The sequence below is a fragment of the Cynocephalus volans genome, chromosome 2 (assembly GCF_027409185.1).
Source record: "Cynocephalus volans isolate mCynVol1 chromosome 2, mCynVol1.pri, whole genome shotgun sequence".
Taxonomy (NCBI): Eukaryota; Metazoa; Chordata; class Mammalia; order Dermoptera; family Cynocephalidae; genus Cynocephalus; species Cynocephalus volans.
This window is the reverse complement of record NC_084461.1, coordinates 63,303,638-63,323,593: the sequence shown is the minus strand read 5'-3', so window position 1 is coordinate 63,323,593 and position 19,956 is coordinate 63,303,638.

Genomic DNA, 19,956 nt, shown 5'->3' with positions numbered 1-19,956 from the left:
AAGAGAACATTTGCTCTTCTGCATGGTGTGGCCTGTCACATTGTCCTTCCTTCTGGGGAGAGTGTAGATATTGTTAATAGGGGTTCTCTAGTCTTACTGGCGGTGTGGTGGGAGGTAGGTATGAGGAAGTAAAGTGGGTAATATGGCTGCTTAGGGAAGATGAAGCTCCCTCGGTAGGGTCTGGGCTGCTTCACGTCTCTTTTAGGGGCTGAAATCAGTCTGTTGATGTGTATGAGGATGTTTCCTCATCAAAGGGTTCTTCCCTGTTGCGTACAGATGTTGTCGTCTTGATTTCATTCTTCTTCCCTTTCTGGTTCCTTTTGTTCTTTAGCCGGGCTAAGGCAAGATGGAAAGTGCGGCAGCTACAGCCCTCATGGACCCCGTGCTCCACATGCACCTCCAGGACCTCCAAACTGGGGTAGGCCCAGCAGCAGGCCATGCACTTGAAGCCACTGTTCAGCATCTCCGGTGTCCTGGCCCTGGAACTCTCCTCCGGAGCTGGAGGCTCTGCTGGGCTGTCAGCCTCCTCCTTTCTTTCCTCTTAGGCTTTGCTGTCCACGCTGCACTCACTGTCAGTGAAGAGTTCCTTTGTAGATGTGTCAGAGATGGTGGCTTTTGTATTGACATTATCAGGAAAGGGCATTTCTTCTACTCTTGTCTTCTTTTGTGGGGGCTCCAGTCCTTCCTCTGTATCTGACAAGACAGCCACACCCCTTTTCATTGGGACACACATGTAGTAAATTTTCATCGCCCTTTTCTTTTCCTTATGTTCTGAGGACATAAAGGGCATATTGGTTAAGTGTGAATGAACAGAGGTATGTGGTAAGGGGGAGTAAGTCTCCCTTTGCTCCAAATCCTGGGGTCGAGACATCTCAGCAGGTCCAATGCAGGAGACACCTAGGAAATAAAATTTCAAACATAAGAAAACTTCAAGAAGTATGTGTGAAATCTGCAGCAGTTAAGATGGCCATGAGAATATCCCATGCGGGGACATGGGGAACAGAAGCTCATGCATCTATCTCAGAATTCTGCATGTGCTATGTGCTATTTGAGGTGTGAACTCAGTGCACCTATGTAGAGAACGAGTGTGTGGTGTGTCTCATGGAGTTGTGTGTATGTTCTGGAACATATCTGGGGAGTGTTTCCAGTGCTGGTAAGAGGGAATGGTGATGAGCGTGTGTAAGTGTCATGGGGTGTGACAGTACATGTGGACAAGTGCAGGAGTGTCACATGTTCCTGTCAGGATGTGCTGCTCTGTGAGGTGCTGAGGGCCTTGTGGATAGAGTGACATGGGTGAGAAGCACTACATGAAAGTGTCTTCTGTTCAGGGCATATGGGTTTTCTAGAGCCTGGTCTAGCATGGGGGAGTTAAAACAGGTTGTCTGTGTGAGGGAATGTGAAGTATTTATAGGATTAGTGCGTAGAGGGGTGAGTGTGAGAATGATTGGGGGCAGGAACGAGGAGCTGAGGGTGTACCTCTGTAACCCTACTGGAGAATGAGAAAGATGGAGAGTGAAGGGATGTGTATTTGACAGAATAAGTAAAAGGAGAAACGGGCCATACTCGGTATGAAGAAGTGTGTGTGAGTGCGTGTGTGATCTTGAGTCTGTGCCAGTCTGAGGCAGAAGGTTCTGGTTGAGTTCCCGTGCACTTGTCAGCCCTGCCTGCTGTCTCACCCACAGCTGTCCCAGTGTTCACATGTGGGAAGTTTGTGCCGAGGACCTTTGTCTTATTCTTGAAGGCACATTCCCTCTGTATTTGTCCCTCCTTGGAGGCTTCAGTCCTAGTCCCTCTCACCCAAAGCCTTTTCCTGTTTTTAATGGGAAAGTGAAGTAGGAGTTGGGCCGAGCAGCTCAGGGAATCTCCTGCCCAAGCCCAGATCCTACCTTTGCATCTCCCTTACCGTCCTCATCAACAAGAACGAGCTTGCTTGCTGAGGAGAAACAGGAGAAATATTCACAAGCAGAGGAATTTTCTTCTGCTTCCTGATCCTGAGCTAAGACCACCACACTTATCTCAGGAGCATTCTCTTGAGACTTGCAGAATTCTGGGGAATAAAGTTTAAAAAGCAGAAAACAACATTGAGATATGGATAATCTGGGGTCTTTGTACATTCATAAAAAGATATGTTGAGTGGATATATTGTGTAGGGCATCATTACTGCCCATGTGACTTGCTTTCACAGAAATTTAGGTGACTTTCCCATTCAAAACTCCAAAATATAAGTGAATAACAGTTATTAAAAATGTGTGTGTGGTGGACGTCAGTGGGATTGGATATCTTGTATGTGATATTTTTGGAGATGTGTACAGAATAATGGAAACCATGAACCTTGCCTAAAATGCAATATGCAGTAACTAAAGTTTAGCTGTTATTATTATTGGCTCAATTTTCTTCATGGGAAATTATGCAAATAAGGGATGTGAAGTGCAAATTTATGAAGAATCATGTATGTGCATCTATTTGTTTATACTGATATCTACACTGACAGAAAGGTATATATATAGAGAGGCACAGATATAAATATAGTTGGATGGTAGCTAGATAGTTAGATATATAGATGCAAAGATAAAATTTTTTTGAGGGTTTCCTAGAAAATGGTCATGATGCTATAGGTTTTCAAATGAAGACTTCACATACTTGCTCCAGACTCCTCTTTTGGAAATGTGCTTCCCATTTCACTTGGGTTTCTAGTCTTTCTGTCCGTATCATTTAGGAGCCTTTTCCAAAGGAGAAAGAGTACATGGTACATTTCTGCCCATTGATTGGAAACAGAAACCCTGGACAGTCCTTGAGAGAAGGGGTTGCTGAGCGAAGGAGCTTAGCTCCAATTCTAGGTCATTATTCTGTCCCCTTTCTACATGATTCCTTCTTAGCTTCTCATCTTCTCTACCCCCATACCACTGCTATCCAGCTTGTCTTCAAAAGAGGCAGAGGATGAATATTCTGAGTCCGGATCCTCTGCTGTCTGGATGTGGGCCTGGTTCAACCCAGAGGGTCCAGGCTGTGGAGAGTTTTCATCTGAGTCTATGATTTCTGGGAAAGAGAGGGAAAATCAGATATGTGGTACTTTTTTGCATTCAACAAACATTCAAGAAGTACCATGTACAATAACACACATGGTACTTATCCTCATGAAGGTTATAATCTATTTACCATTCAAAGTTCTAAAATCTAGATATACAAAAATATTTGTTGGAATGATGTGTCTGGGTGGGCTGGATCACCCATGAGTGGTGCATTTGTTCTGTGCAGTGAATCAGAGGCTCACAATCTTGTCCAGCACATGGGAAGTTGCGCATATTATATGTTATTACTACTTCTGTTTACACAAAGAATAATTTTGTTGTGCCTTGTAGGTAAAATGCTTCAGTTTGTCACCTGAGATTATCTTATGAAAGTCCTGCTGCTTTCTCAAATAGAATTTGCAGAGATAAAAACCCCGCTGGCTTTCATTTCTTGCCTGCAGTATCCTCTTCCACAGATATCTGCTATTTTGGCCTCTGTTGCTAGAGCTCTGCAGGACGTGTGCCTTGTGATAACTCATTACTTCTGAGCTTGAGCAGAAGACTCCATTGGGATCTCTGGGACAGCTCCAGAATGTACCTCCCAACATTGGTAACAGCTCTTTTCTCAGGTGCTTACTTCTTAACTGGCACAGCTACCACTTGTCTTGGCCAGTGGTGTCACCTTTCTTAGTGTTCTCTGCTCACACAGGGCCCCCGACTAAGTTTTTTTTTAAATCTCTACTCACTTCATTCAAAGACTATCTTGGAACCTTCCCAATCATGAGTATATTCAGAGTAGTTTGAACAGTTGTTTTCTTCCTAATCTGTGTATTTATTGAATCAACTCTACCTGTACCATGGATATAAACATATGAAAATTCTGTTTTATTACTTACTTCCTATTTATATTTCCAAGGGAAAGGCCTGTAACTTTGAAATCACAAGCTTTAGTAAATAAATAGGCAAATTCTAGTTCCTGATAAATAATTCATGAACACATTAAGTTTCATCCTCTGTTTAAAAACCTTGATTAAGTCTATAACCAAACTTTTACTTCTCAAAATATATCCAATTTGCCTCTTAGGTTGCTGTAGAGTGTCTGGTGTGTTATTGTGGTGTGGAGATGGTGACGTTTAGTACATGTGGCATATGCATTACATAGAATTAGAGTTTCATGTTTGGTGAGTAGGGTCTGGCATATATACATGTCTGTAAATCTACTATGTATTTTGAAAATATCATGTACTCAGTATGGGGGACAAATTGTCATTGTACATGTAGGTAGCATGAGTGTGATGTGTTTGGGTGACTCACAGCATTTGTGTATGTACAGGTATTTCATCTTCCATGTGTTATGTGAACTGCATGTCATGTGGCATTTAAATATAAGCAGTTATATAATAGCTTTTTGTTTTATATAAGGGACTGTGTGGATCTGAGTAATTTTGTGAGAGCTGAAGAGACAACGGAAGGATTATAAATGGTTATGTCACATATGGATAAAGGGAGATCATGTGAGCTCCTAGTATGTGTGATTATGTGAAGGGACTAAGGGATTGCAAACAGAGAGGAGTTTGAGAAGGGGGTATAAGATTGCGATAGCTTCATGCTTTGTTAAAGTGAAATTGAGAGTTCTACAAGAGTGAATTGTTTATGTGAGTTAGAGACTGTGATATTGTAAAAATGAGGTTATGAGAAAGCAAATTTGATGTATACAATACACGTGCTGAGAAATGAGGGCACGATAGCCTACTGTGTGAGGACATGAGTGTACAAGTATATCTGGGAGTAAAAAAAAATGGGAGTAAAGAATGGAGAATGAAGGGATGAGAGTTTACAGAGGAAAACCTGAGGTCATGTGGTGTTGAGGATAACTGGGCATGATGGGATAAAAATTCATGTGTGGTTGTGAGGGTAGGAGGTTGTAAGAGGCCAGAGTAAAGGTCCCTCTTCAAATCTTCTGCCTTATGTGGGCACATGTGCTAGTGAGCTTTGTCCCCCTTTTGAAGGCAAATGTAGAATTCACTACATCTTCATTAGATACTTCAGTCTCCACATTTCTCTTTGTCAGAGACCTGCCCACACTCATGACCTACACTGTTGTACTTCTGAGGTTCACACTGAGTGAGTCGTCCCTGTTTCTCTGACAAAAACTGTCATTCTGGTAGGTTTCTGGGTTCATCCATGCTCTGTCACCCTTGCAATTTTGGACACTCTTTCTTTTCAAGATTTCCCTTGAATCTCAAGACTTAGTTTTGTGTAGATGTAATGAGCATCTCCCAAAGGAGAAAGAGAAGAGCTTGTATTTTTGCTGTGGTCTGGGCATAGGCTGTATCAACTTAAATCTCCTGTCTATCAGGTTGTAGAGAGGAGATCTCAGCCAGACGTCACACCCATGCTTCCATCTCCTTTCCCTACTCTCCAGCCCTAGCCCCAGTTTAGACATCTCCACTTACGAGTATTCTCAGGCTTCAAGGAGGTGAAGGAAATATAAGGTGAACTACCATTGGTTTTTTGCTTTTTCTGTGGAATACGAGCAGGCTGTGTATAATCCTTCTGAGTCAGCCTCATTTCTGTCAAATCAAATGGAAAGTAATGACATAGGGATAATATTTTAACCATTTGTTCAATCTCGATAGCTCACTATGTACTGGCCACTCATGGAGACCACAGTCTATTTCCTGACCAAAGCTCAAAAAGATAGGTATGTAATAATATTTAGTATTACCCAGGTGTCAGTGGCTGGATGGACACAATGTGCGTATGTTTTGTATATGAAGCTGCTTGTAGTGTATGTCTTGGAACTATGATGTCACACAGAGTGCCGTGAATATCATATTTTAATATTGGCTTAGCTGATTGTACAAATGTCATTCTGTTTAACATATTTCATGAAAGTTAGGGAAAGTTGAAGAATGGCCCCCCACCAATATGTTCTTATGTTAATCACTAGAGCCTGTGAGTATTACTTGGTATGCACCAGGGGACTTTGTGAATGTGATTACATTAAGAATGTTGTTATAGGGAGATCATCTGGGATTATATGGTTGGATCTTAAATGTGATCCCAAGAATACTTATAAATGGGGGACAAGTAGTCCAAAGGGAGTCAAAGAGATGTGACATGGAGCAGTAGGTCTAAGTAAAGGGACAAAGGGGCTGCAAACCAAGGAGTGCAAGAAGCCCACACAGCTTCAAGTGGTAAGGAAGCTCTGAAGCATCAGGAAGAAACCAGCCCTACCAATACCATGATTTTCGCCATGTAAAACATATTTTGGACTTTAAACCTCCAACACTGTAAGAGAATAAGTTCATGCTGTTTAAAGCTACTAATTTTGTGGTGATTTTTTTTATAGCACTTAATAGCAAATAAGTAAACACATCAAACTTAAATTAAGGATTGCCACATACTCTGTATTGAGTTAGCAGTTTTCCTACGAGTTTGCCCTACTGACCTAATTTCCCTGCTTTCCTGAGTGCAGAGTTGCTTATTTGAGGCAATGGCATTACCCTTTCTTTGAGCAATATGAGCAGCTGAGAATACTTTAAGTTTCATTCACTGTCTCATTTTAATTTCATCCAATAGTTTATTTACACCTGTTTTATTAGTTCTGAGGTAGTGATTATTATTTTTTTGTACTTAAATCATGAATGCTGGTTAATATTCAGTTATAGACTTACCAGTGTTTGAGCTCACCAATTGCTCCTGGCTGTCATGCTTCTCCTGTGTTCAGTTCAATTTTTCTGAATAGGTTCTTTTCATTAGTGTTTTTTACACCTTTCTATGGCTTTTATCTTCAAATGATTTTATTTCATCCTTATTCGTGTATGATTGAGACTGTCCTTCAGTGTCAGCACACTACTTCATACTGTTGTCTTTAGGTTTCTACGATTGTCTTTGAATTGTTTACTGTGTGACAATCACTCTTTAGAAGATATTTTTGCGTTACTCTGTAGTTGCTTTAATGTCTTTGTTATTAGGGTTCCAAATTTTTGGTATAGTGAGCTTAGGTGTGGGTTTATTATTGACTGTTTTCACAGTGAGCATGTGATTTTCTGTAATACTAAAACTTGAAACAATTCTCCAAAGAGCTTACACATTATTTCTTTGATCTTCACTGCCTCTTTGTTTTACTTTTCAGAAATCTCAATTTGAGATACATCATACCTTCACTTTTAATCCTCGTTTATCTTATTCCTTCCTTCAAATTTTCAGCTAGGTGGAGAGGTGGAGATTATCAGTTTCCAAAGTGTACCCTCCTTTGCATCAGTGGCCGAGCAGAGATTTTCTGCTGGATTTGTGTGTATGCTCAGATTCCTACTCTGCTGATCTGCCTAGACTTTTCCATTCTTCCTTTCTCCTTACCAGCATAAGAAGGCATGTGTAAAGAGGAGTCACAAGAGAAATATTCTGACTGAGGATTTTTACCTCTTGTCTCATGGACCAGTGCGTTGTCCTCGAAAGAGTACCCAGGTTGTGGGTCATTTTTTTGTACGTTTGAGGTTCCCAGAAAATGAAAGAACGGTTATAAACATTAGTGGGTGTCTGTTTCATTCATTTGTTCAACCGACAAACATTCTGAATAATGTGCTTAGCTCTAAGAACAGACGTGACCTATGAGATCTTTGAAAATAAAATCTATATCCTGCTAGAAATCCTCACACACATGTACAGAAAAACATTTGTATCATCACTGGATGTTAGGGTTTGGATTAGACGTCCTCCGTTTGGATTAGACTGCATACCGTCCACTAATGCTGTGTCCCCGATTGTGTCAGAATTCATGAAGTGATAGAACTATTTACTTCCATTATTTTGCCATACTTTTCTTCTGAAAATCCATTCACATGGAGCCTAGACCTTCTCACAATCTAGTTCTTTGCTCCCAGGGTATAATTCTATACACTGAGAAACCAAAATTCCTGAGGAAACTAGAGTTCCATGTTGGGATAAGAGCTTACAGCTAAAACAGCAGTTTCCATTCTGCTCTCCTCCTACCACTCCTCTCTCCAACATACGACTGCCTCCTCCCAACACACTCAGGAATACTGATTTGGTCCTGAACAGTTATCTCTCGCTTGGGCAGGGAACTGGTATACTTCAGTATGCTGCTCTTATATCTTGATCTTGCCCTCAAGTCTCCTCATTCCCACCAGCTTTGGTTAAGAGTGTTGGTACAGTTTGCCTTCCTCTACACTTTTCACACTTTCACTCTCTGCATCCCACATCCTAGAGATTCACAACCTCAAACAAAACAAGTGGTATTTTTTTTGAAGAAACTAAATATTCATAATTTTATTATGTTACTGTCCCTGTTTCAAATGTTAATGAAGCCCACCAATATCATTTAACTGTTCAAAATAATCAAGTATTGTGAATATGTCTGGCATGTGTATTATGCACACATTGCAGTACAATTGTGTGTGGTGAATGCAGTGTGCTTGGTGTGTTTAAATTCATAACATGTTGTTTAAAATTGGGTTAGAGTTTAATGTGTGATTGATTTGGTGTTTGCAAATGAGAATATGGGGTGAGTTTCGTTTGAGTGGGAATGGTATGTGTGTTTTATGTCTATGTTTTAGTTGGAAACATATCTATGCATGTCTATTGCATGTCCTGTGTTTATGGATTTGTGTATTTTGTTGTTTATTGTTATATGGTTTTGCTGTGCAATGTAATCAGTGGGAATATTCTCTTTGAGACTAGAGAAATTAGCGTATTGTGAAATTTAAGGGAATAAGGCAAGAACATAAGGATGTGAAAATCAAAGGGTATAATAAAAATAGCATGAGTTTTCAGAATGCAAGACTGTGTGAAGAGCTAAAAATAGATGAATGTGCAGAGAAGAATGTGTAAGAGTAAGTGGATAGTAATATGTGACTGCTTTAGAAAATAAAAGTATGACAGGTTGGTGCCCTACAGTGACAATAGCTAATGATATTGTGTTGTTTGTTTCATGATAGCCAGAAAAGAGGCTTTGAATATTATAACCATAAAGAAATGATGTTTAGGTGATAGATATGCTAACTATTCTGATTAGATCATTATACAATATATGCATGTATTGAAATAACAAACTGTACCCCATAAACATGTACAATCTAAAATAAATTAAAATTTTTTTAAAAGTTGGGGTTTAGGTTTTCAAGATGGCGGTGGCTGCGGTGGCTGGCGCGGAGTGGCTGAGGTGGAAAAGGCCGCCACTGGGCCTCAGGCAGCCAGGAAACTTGTGGACCTTCCTCTCTCCATCTCTTAAGGGAGGACCGCTGCTGCTGGCCGGTCGTGGGGGGTGACTGCCACTTTGCCCCTGGCAGGAGACGCTGCCTCACTTACAGGCAACAGCTTTAAAGTGCGGAGCAGGAAAAGAACTCTTTCTTAGCTGCAAAAGCGAGTCCCGAAACAGAGAACACGGCGCCAGGGCTGCTGTGGATGCAGACAGGATCCCGGAGGCCGGGGCTGCGCTGAAGGCGGCCAGCAGCCCTATTCAGGATTCGAGGTTTCAGGCCAGCATTAAAGAAGATTCCTGGGAGCGCCCGAGCCGCGCCGCGACTGAACAGCCCAAGGCGGCAGCGGCCGAGAACGGGAAAGGCGACAAACCAGAGACAGAGAGTGAGCGCCCGACCTGGCACAACCCTGTGAGTGACCCCTGGCACAGCTCTGTTTGGGGGGTGGATGCCCACCCGGCTCCCACCTGCACCACCAGGCCACTCACCGCCCCGGGGCTGCCTCCATTTTCCCAGGTGCTAGCAGCTCCGCCCGGCTCGGCCATCACTGAGCTTTCCTGCTTCCTTGGCCCGGCGCGGGGCTTTCCGGAGCCTGTGGGCCAGCCTCCCCTCCCACTCCCTCCGCGGGTCTCTGGCGGGGCTGGTGGCAGGGGGCGTCCCCGGCCAGTGTCGGGAGGGCAAGGAAGTACGGGCGGGCCGACTGTCACTCCACCACACCCTGGACTCCGGTCCCCGGTAAACTCCCTGTTACTGGGAGGCAGATACCATCTCTGCAGCCACCAGTTCGGAAAAAAGCCTAACGAATTTCTGGTTGGGAACAGTGTGGTAGGAGAGTTCCCAGGTCCGCTTGAACCTGCCGGAGAGCTGGGTGCAGGTGGGTGCTAGACTCGGTTTATACCGGGGGGATACAAAGGTGATCAAGTCCCGAGAAAGATCTACACAGTGCTACAAAGGCACCCAAAGAGACCGGTCGTCTGTGCCTAGCAGAAACCTGGTAGACTTCCTGGGCGAGGCGGTGCCGAGCAGGGTCTTGAAGGCCCAGCTGTTAGACGAGAGGTGCAGCAGACACGCCCCAGCCCAGCACAGTGCGCACAGAGTGGGGAGATGTGCGGCCAGGGAGGCGGAGACTTGACAGAAACCACACACCCTGTGGGGTCGCCACTGCACGATCTAACAGCCTGGGCCAGAGCACACGGAACAGGGAGAAGTCCTGCACAGGAAGTGAGAGCTCAACAGAGATCACACACCCTGTGGTACGTGATCCACCAGCCCAGCAGAGTCCAAGCTGACTAGAAAGGTGGCTCCCCGGAGAAGCCCAAGACCCGAGGCAACCACACACACAAGGCACTAGAGGCCAACTGAGCAGTCACGGAGGGAGCCATACCAAATTGGCAACCACAGCAATATCCTAGTTAGTCATTAGTCTCAAACCAGTGGACTGTGAAACCCCCTGCCACAATGAATAAACACCAAAAAAAAGATACCAGAAATACAAAAAATCAAGAAAGTACACCACCAAAAGTTAATAAATCTCAAACTCTAGATCCTATAGAACAAGAAGCCCTTGAAATGACTGACAAGGAATTTCGAGTGATAGTTCTAAGGAAACTGAATGAGATACAAGAAAACTCAGCTAGACATCATGATGAAATGAGGAAAAGTGTACAGGATCTGAAACAGGAAATGTACAAGGAAATCAATGTCCTGAAAAAAAATGTAGCAGAACTTGCTGAACTGAAGAAGTTATTCAGCGAAATAAAAAACACAACGGAGAGTTTAACCAGCAGGCTTGTCGAAGTTGAAGAGAGAACCTCTGAACTTGAAGATGGGCTGTTTGAAATAACACAAGCAGACAAGAAGAAAGAAAAAAGAATCAAGGACATTGAAGAAAATCTGAGAGAGATATCAGACAACCTTAAGCGATCAAATATCTGAGCCATGGGTATTCCAGAAGGGGAGGAAAATGGAGATTCCATTGAAAACATATTCAACAAAATAGTGGCAGAAAACTTCCCAGGTATAGGAAAAATCACAGATCTTCAGATCCAGGAAGCTCAACGATCTCCAAACGTATTCAACCCAAAAAGGCCTTCTCCAAGACATGTCATAGTCAAATTGGCAAAACTCAGAGACAAAGAGAGAATCTTAAAAGCTGCAAGAGAGAAGCATCAAATCACCTATAAGGGAGCCCCAATCAGGTTAACATCAGACTTTTCATCACAAACCCTAAAAGCTAGAAATGAATGGGATAATATTTTCAAAATACTAAAAGACAAAGATTGCCAGCCAAGAATACTCTACCCTGCAAGGCTATCCTTCCGAAATGAGGGGCAAATAGTATATTTCTCAGACAAACAAAAACTGCGGGAGTTCACTACCACACGACCACCCTTACAAGAAATCCTCAAGGGAGTACTGGGTTTGGTTCCTGAAAAATAACTACCACTGCCATAAAAACCCAAGAAAAATCTAAACCCACTAGTATAATAAAAATGGCATTCATGAAGAGAAAACAAGCTAACAAAAACACTATCTACAACCTAAGGAACCAACAAACACAGAAACCAAACAGTAAATCAGAAAGCAAGGAACAAAGGACACCTAAGACAACCAAACAACCAATAAAATGCTAGGAATAAATCAACACCTTTCAATAACAACTCTTAATGTAAAAGGTTTAAATTCCCCAATTAAAAGACACAGACTGGCTGACTGGATCAAAAAGCAGGGCCCAACTATATGCTGCCTACAAGAGACCCACCTCACCCATAAAGATTCACACAGACTAAGAGTGAAAGGATGGAAAAAGATTTACCATGCAAACAGAAAAGAAAAACGAGCTGGAGTAGCTATTCTTATATCTGACAAAATAGACTTTAAACTAAAAACCATAAAAAGAGACAATGAGGGACACTACTTAATGATAAAAGGACTGATCCATCAAGAAGACATAACAATCATAAATATGTACGCACCCAATGTTGGAGCAGCCAGATTTATAAAACAAACTCTATTAGACCTAAAGAAGGAAATAGACACCAACACCATAATAGCAGGGGACCTGAACACCCCACTGTCAATATTAGACAGATCATCTAGGCAAAGAATCAGTAGAGACACACAAGATCTAAACAAGATTCTAGACCAATTGGAATTGGCAGATATCTACAGAACATTCCACCCAACAACCTCAGAATATTCATTCTTCTCATCAGCACATGGATCATTCTCCAGGATAGATCACATATTAGGTCACAAATCAAGTCTCAATAAATTCAAAAAAATTGGAATTATCCCATGTATCTTCTCAGACCACAATGGATTAAAACTAGAAATTAATAACAAAAGAAACTCTGGAAACTATACAAACACATGGAAATTAAACAGCCTTCTACTTAATGACATATGGGTCCAAGAAGAAATCAAGCAGGAAATCAAAAAATTTATTGAAACTAATGAAAACAATGATACATCATACCAAAACTTGTGGGATACTGAAAAGCAGTATTGAGGGGAAAATTTATTGCATTAAATGCTCACTTCAGAAGAATAGAAAGATGGCAAGTGAACAACCTAACACTTCACCTTAAAGAACTAGAAAAACAAGAACAATCCAAACCTAAAGTTAGCAGACGGAAGGAAATCATTAAGATCAGAGCAGAACTGAATGAAATTGAAAACCAAAAAACAATTCAAAAGATCAACGAATCAAAAAGTTGGTTTTTTGAAAAGATAAATAAAATCGACAAACCATTAGCATGGCTAACAAAAAAAAGAAGAGAGAAGACTCAAATAACAAAAATTAGAAATGAAAAAGGCGATATTACAACTGATTCATCTGAAATACAAGAAATCATTCAAGACTAGTATCAACAAGTATACGCCAACAAATTTGAAAATCTGGAGGAAATGGATAAATTTCTGGACACACACAAGCTCCCAAAACTGAACCGTGAAGACGTAGAAAATTTGAACAGACCAATAACAATAAAGGAGATTGAAGCTGTTATCAGAAGGCTCCCAACAAAGAAAAGCCCAGGACCAGATGGATTCACAGCAGAATTTTACCAAACATTCAAACAGGAATTGACACCGATTCTTTACAAACTATTCCAAAAGATTGAAACGGACGCAAATCTCCCAAACTCATTCTATGAAGCAAACATCATCCTGATACCAAAACCAGGTAAAGATATAACCAAAAAAGAAAACTACAGGCCGATATCCTTGATGAATATAGATGCAAAAATCCTCACTAAAATACTAGCAAACAGAATACAGCAACACATACGTAAAATTATTCATCACGATCAAGTAGGATTCATCCCAGGGATGCAAGGTTGGTTCAACATACGCAAATCAATAAATGTGATACACCATATTAATAAACTCAAACACAAGGACCATATGATCATCTCTATAGATGCTGAAAAAGCATTTGATAAAGTTCAGCACTCATTCATGACAAAGACCCTCTATAAGTTAGGTATTGAGGGAAAGTATCTCAACATAATTAAAGCCATATATGCCAAACCCACTGCCAATATCATCCTGAATGGGCAAAAGCTGAAAGCTTTTCCTTTAAGAACAGCAACTAGACAAGGATGCCCACTCTCACCACTCCTTTTCAACATAGTGTTGGAAGTACTAGACAGAGCAATCAGAGAAGAGAAGGAAATAAAGGGCATCCAGATTGGAAAAGATGAAGTCAAACTGTCCCTGTTTGCAGATGACATGATCCTATATATCGAACAGCCTAAAACCTCTACAAAAAAATTGCTGGAATTGATAAATGATTTCAGCACAGTAGCAGGATACAAAATCAACACACAAAAATCAGTAGCATTTCTTTTCTCCAATAGTGAACATGCAGAAGGAGAAATCAAGAAAGCCTGCCCATTTACAATAGCCACCAAAAAAATAAAATACTTAGGAATTGAGTTAACCAAGGAGGTGAAAAATCTCTATAATGAGAACTACAAACCACTGCTGAGAGAAATTAGAGAGGATACAAGAAGATGGAAAGATATCCCATGCTCTTGGATTGGAAGAATCAACATAGTGAAAATGTCCATACTACCCAAAGTGATATACAAATTCAATGCAATCCCCATCAAAATTCCAATGACATTTTTCTCAGAAATGGAAAAAACTATCCAGTCATTTATATGGAACAATAAAAGACCACGCATAGCCAAAGCAATGCTGAGCAAAAAAAATAAAGCTGGAGGCATAACACTACCTGACTTTAAGCTATACTACAAAGCTATAATAACCAAAACAGTATGGTACTGGCATAAAAACAGACACACTGACCAATGGAATAGAATAGAGAATCCAGAAATCAACCCACACACTTACTGCCATCTGATCTTTGACAAAGGCACCAAGCCTATTCACTGGCGAAGGGACTGCCTCGTCAGCAAATGGTGCTGGGATAACTGGATATCCATATGCAGGAGAATGAAACTAGATCCATACCTCTCACCATATACTAAAATCAACTCAAAATGGATTAAGGATTTAAATATACACCCTGAGACAATAAAACTTCTTAAAGAAAACATAGGAGAAACACTTCAGGAAGTAGGACTGGACACAGAGTTCATGAATACAACCCCAAAAGCACAGGCAACCAAAGGAAAAATAAACAAATGGGATTATATCAAATTAAAAAGCTTCTGCACAGCAAAAGAAACAATTAACAGAGTTAAAAGACAACCGACAGAGTGGGAGAAAATATTTGCAAAATATACATCTGACAAAGGATTAATATCCAGAATATTCAAGGAACTCAAACAACTTTACAACAAAAAAACAAGCAACCAAATTTAAAAATGGGCAAAAGAGCTAAGTAGACATTTCTCTAAGGAAGATATACAAATGGCCAACAGACATATGAAAAAATGCTCAACATCACTCAGCATCCGGGAAATGCAAATCAAAACCACATTGAGATACCATCTAACCCCAGTTAGGATGGCTAAAATCCAAAAGACTATGAATGATAAATGCTGGCGAGGCTGCGGAGAAAAAGGAACTCTCATACATTGTTGGTGGGACTGCAAAATGGTGCAGCCTCTATGGAAAATGGTATGGAGGTTCCTCAAACAATTGCAGATAGATCTACCATACGACCCAGCTATCCCACTGTTGGGAATATACCCAGAGGAATGGAAATCATCAAGTCGAAGGTATACCTGTTCCCCAATGTTCATCGCAGCACTCTTTACAATAGCCAAGAGTTGGAACCAGCCCAAATGCCCATCATCAGATGAGTGGATACGGAAAATGTGGTACATCTACACAATGGAATACTACTCAGCTATAAAAACGAATGAAATACTGCCATTTGCAACAACATGGATGGACCTTGAGAGAATTATATTAAGTGAAACAAGTCAGGCACAGAAAGAGAAATACCACATGTTCTCACTTATTGGTGGGAGCTAAAAATTAATATATAAATTCACACACACACACACACACACATACAAAAACCGGGGGGGAGGGGGAAGAAGATATAACAACCACAATTATTTGAAGTTGATACAACAAGCAAACAGAAAGGACATTTTGGAGGGGGGAGGGAGAAGGGAGGGAGGTTTTGGTGATGGGGAGCAATAATCAGCCACAATGTATATCGACAAAATAAAATTTAAAAAAATAAATTAATTAAAAAAAAATAAATAAAAAATAAAAAATAAAAATAAAACATAGTTTAATGTTCTACTGACTTTTAATAAACTTTGCTGTCAAGCAGGAAAAAAAAAAAAAAAGTTGGGGTTTAGTGTGTTTTTGAGAGGCAAATAATCAGACCTGGTACATAGTAAGTGGGCAATTATGTTAGATATTAATATTTATCTTCCTCTGGCTTAATTATGTCTTATGTGTGTATACGCAAACAGTTGAGTATGTGTTTTGCATGTCTGATTGTTTACACTCAATGACATCTTTGAATATTCACTAATGTTATTTATGGCAGAATGAAGACAGCCTCACTCTCCAGGCCTTTCTCCAAATGACTGTCCAAATATGCAGAGCCCCCAAACTTTGCTGGAAATATCAGATTCTCCTCAGGAACATAAGCCTTTATTTTGAACTTTGGGGCTGGCTCCAGTCTCCCCCTCCCACCACAGAGCAATTTTCTTCCCTCATAAGAGTAACTTGTTTACTGTTAATCTCCATGGCAACCACAGCTATCTGATTTCTTACTTTCCAGAAAGAGTCAAACCCCACCTCCTTGCGTCAACCATCACAGCTAAATGGTGTGTGTGTGTGTGTTTCTTTCTTACATTTTACATAGGAGCCTCACATTTACATCTTTATAGTCTGAAACAAAAGAATTCTTTTTCACTACTGAGTAAATTCTTTATGACTATATATTCCCATCCTTGCACAAGTAGTATTTAAGTGCTCAAACTTGCTTTTTCAATGAGCCACACATTCTTCATTAAAAGGAGAAAACTTATCATAACATCATTTACTTCCTCAATACCCTCCGAAGTCAAATAAAGAGAAATGAATTTTTTAAGAAAAATTAGTCTAGACTAACCAATCACTGAGTCTGTGTCAGAGTCACACAGAATGACTTTGTGAAGGTAGCATGGGGCACCTAAGACACCGAGACCAAGTGCCTGTGTCATCTGAACCTTCTCTTTACTCTCAGACTACCTGGGCCCTGAGGGAGGGCAGCGTACACACGTACATCTCCCTCCCTCCTGCAGTCACTTCCACTCTCCCTCTTTTTCTCTCTCTCCTCTCCTCCTCTACCACATCTAGGAAGCCTAGATTACTCCTTTTTTGGAGGAAATTCCTGCTTATCCTATTCCCAGAGAATATGCTAACTCATACCTGTTGACATCTCTGCAGTTTGGAGGGAATGTGTGCTTTCCAGATATTTCTTTTTTTCTTTACACTTCATTATTCAACTCTTTGGAGAGTTACTCAAATCAGATACCTTCTTTCTGAATCTCTTCTCTCAGAGAGACACCTGATGATGGCAAAGAATGAAATTTGTACGTTCAAGAATAAAAAATCACTCAATAGGCTCAAGAATAACAAATCACTGTCCTGACTAGTGTTCAGTATGTTGTCAGGTCTGTTACAAGTCATCACTAAGGCCTCAGTAGTACATTGTGACCTATGGATGACATCACTGCATTCTAAAGACTCAGCTAGTAGTCACAGGACTGCAGGATTGCTACAACTCACTGCCTGTGGTGATTCCTTTTATACATTGCAAACTCTATCTTTAACTTGAATTTCTGTATTTTGCACTTGACACCAAAACTACAAGATAGATGACTTGTACTAAACAAAGGAAATTCTTTAATGTGTCTGGGAATACTGCATTACAAAATCTCTCTGGTGGAAATGATTAAGGCAGTAACTGACAGGATTAGTAATTGAACCATGCTCATCTCAAACAAATAATAAATAGTATATCTTATTAGTACTATTTTACTTATGTATAAATATAAATATGTGAAATGTATGTTGATATACAGATGTGTATTTGAGAACATGTCATAAATTCATACAATAGCATTTATTGAATTTCCTCTGCTGTTGAGAATACTCTATTATCCTCATAAAGAGACATGTCTCTTTTGCCACTCTTTCTCATCACATTCCCTTTGGTTTGGAAGAAGCGATGACCTTTGGCTTTACAACTCCTGGCCCTTGTCAGGAATTCTGCTTTTCTCAAGCCTGAAGGTCTCACTCTCCAGGCTTCTATTTCAGGCCCCAGACTATGTCTTCTGAAAACACCTGGGTCTTGTATAGGACTTGAACTCTGGGGCAGCTCCATTCTTCCTCCCACCTGCCACAGACCACACTTCATCTCTTAGGGTCAATATGTGTTTACTTTCAATGTTAGTAATTATCATAAGGAACCAGGCCATGACCTAGCCCCCTTCAGTGTCCTTTACCTGCAATAGGCCCTGCCTCTGGATGTTCCCTTCACACATCATGGCCACTGAATGACAGGCACATTTATCAAGAAATTCTCAGCTTTGTTAGCTATCAGAAAAAAGTAAAATTAAAGCAAAATTTAGATACTATCTTTCATGTATCAAATTGGTAAAAATTAGAGGGCCAAAATATACCAAATGATTGTAGAGATTATGGATGAAAAGAGGAATCTTTATAAACTAAATTCAAGTATTGACCTATATAGCCATATTGGGGAACAATTAGGCAAAATTTTATAAAATGAAATAAGCATGTAACCTTTGGCTTTATAATCTCACTCTATAAAGGTATTTGTACAAGGATGATATTCCCAGTATTATTTATGCTACCAGGGAGTTGGAGTTTTCAGTTTCAAACTCAAGAAGAAAAGGTAAATTATGGTAGGTACGTTTGAATTATAGAATTAATTTCCAAGAAGAAGTCAAGTCAACTAAAATATATGCCTGTGGGGAGGAGCATCAGGAAGGAACTGGTGATTAGAGATAAAAGAGAAAATGTAACTCAATGAAGTAACCAAAAGTGGTTTCTTTCTTTCTTTTTTTTTTTGTTACCGGTAAGGGGATCTCAATCCTTGGCTTGGTGTCTGCCGCACCGCGCTCAGCCAGTGAGCGCACCAGCCATCCCTATATAGGATCCGAACCCGCGGCGGGAGTGCCGCTGCGCTCCCAGCGCCTACTCTCCTGAGTGAGCCACGGGGTGGGCCCCAAAAGTGGTTTCCCTAATAGGCTAATGACTGAGGGTATTATGGATTCAATAGTCTATACTTTTTTTTTTTCTGACCGGTAAGGGGATCGCAACCCTCAGCACGGTGTGGTCTGCAGCACGCTCAGCCAGTGAGCGAACAGGCCGCGGCCTCGGATCCTATATAAGGATGGCCGGTGCGCTCACTGGCTGAACGTGGTGCAGACCACACCGTGCTTGCTGAGGGTCGCGATCCCCTTTATCGGTCCCCTGGCGGGGCGGGCACGAGCACGCTGCGGGCATCACGGCTGGCGTGGCCGGGGCGGCCTGCGACCCCTGTCGGCCTGAGGCTCGCAGGTGGCGGCGCCTGACCCGGTGACCCGCCGCGACCCCAGAGGAGCAGCGGCGCGGCCTGCGTGGGAGCGGGAGCGCAGGCGGCGGTGGGGCAGAGGAAGGCCGCCCGGTCTGCTTGGTCGGGCCGTGTCCTTTTTTTATCTATAAAAAAAGACAAAACAAGTATAAAGAGTACAGTTACAGAAGAGAAGACAAATTTTAGAAATTTTTACAAAGTAGAAATAGCTACAAAGATCAGGAGATATGGACAGAGACAGAGGTAAGAATGTGTTAATTTCTTTATCTTTAATGTTAGGATTTAATTGATACTGCCTAAAAGTAAAACTTAAAATTATATCATCTCAATATTTTTAATCCTTATTCTTAATTAAAGGGTATTTTAAGTATTAATAAACTTGTGTTTGTGAAGCATTTAGTTTAATGACACTGTTAGATTCATTTCAATTTTATTTTTCCTGATAAACTAAAGTATTACAAAATTTAATATATTAGTTAAATAACTATAGTATGATTCAGTTTCTGCAGAATAACTTCTGTTTCTCCTTCCATTTATCCATTTGTCTGTACATACATTTATTTTTAGCAACTTTATTGTGGTATCACTGATATGCAAAACCTGCACATTTTCAATATACACAATTAGATGATTTTCATCCATTCATTCACTTATCCTCCTATTTATATGTAGGCATGGATTCAGATATTCAGCTGAG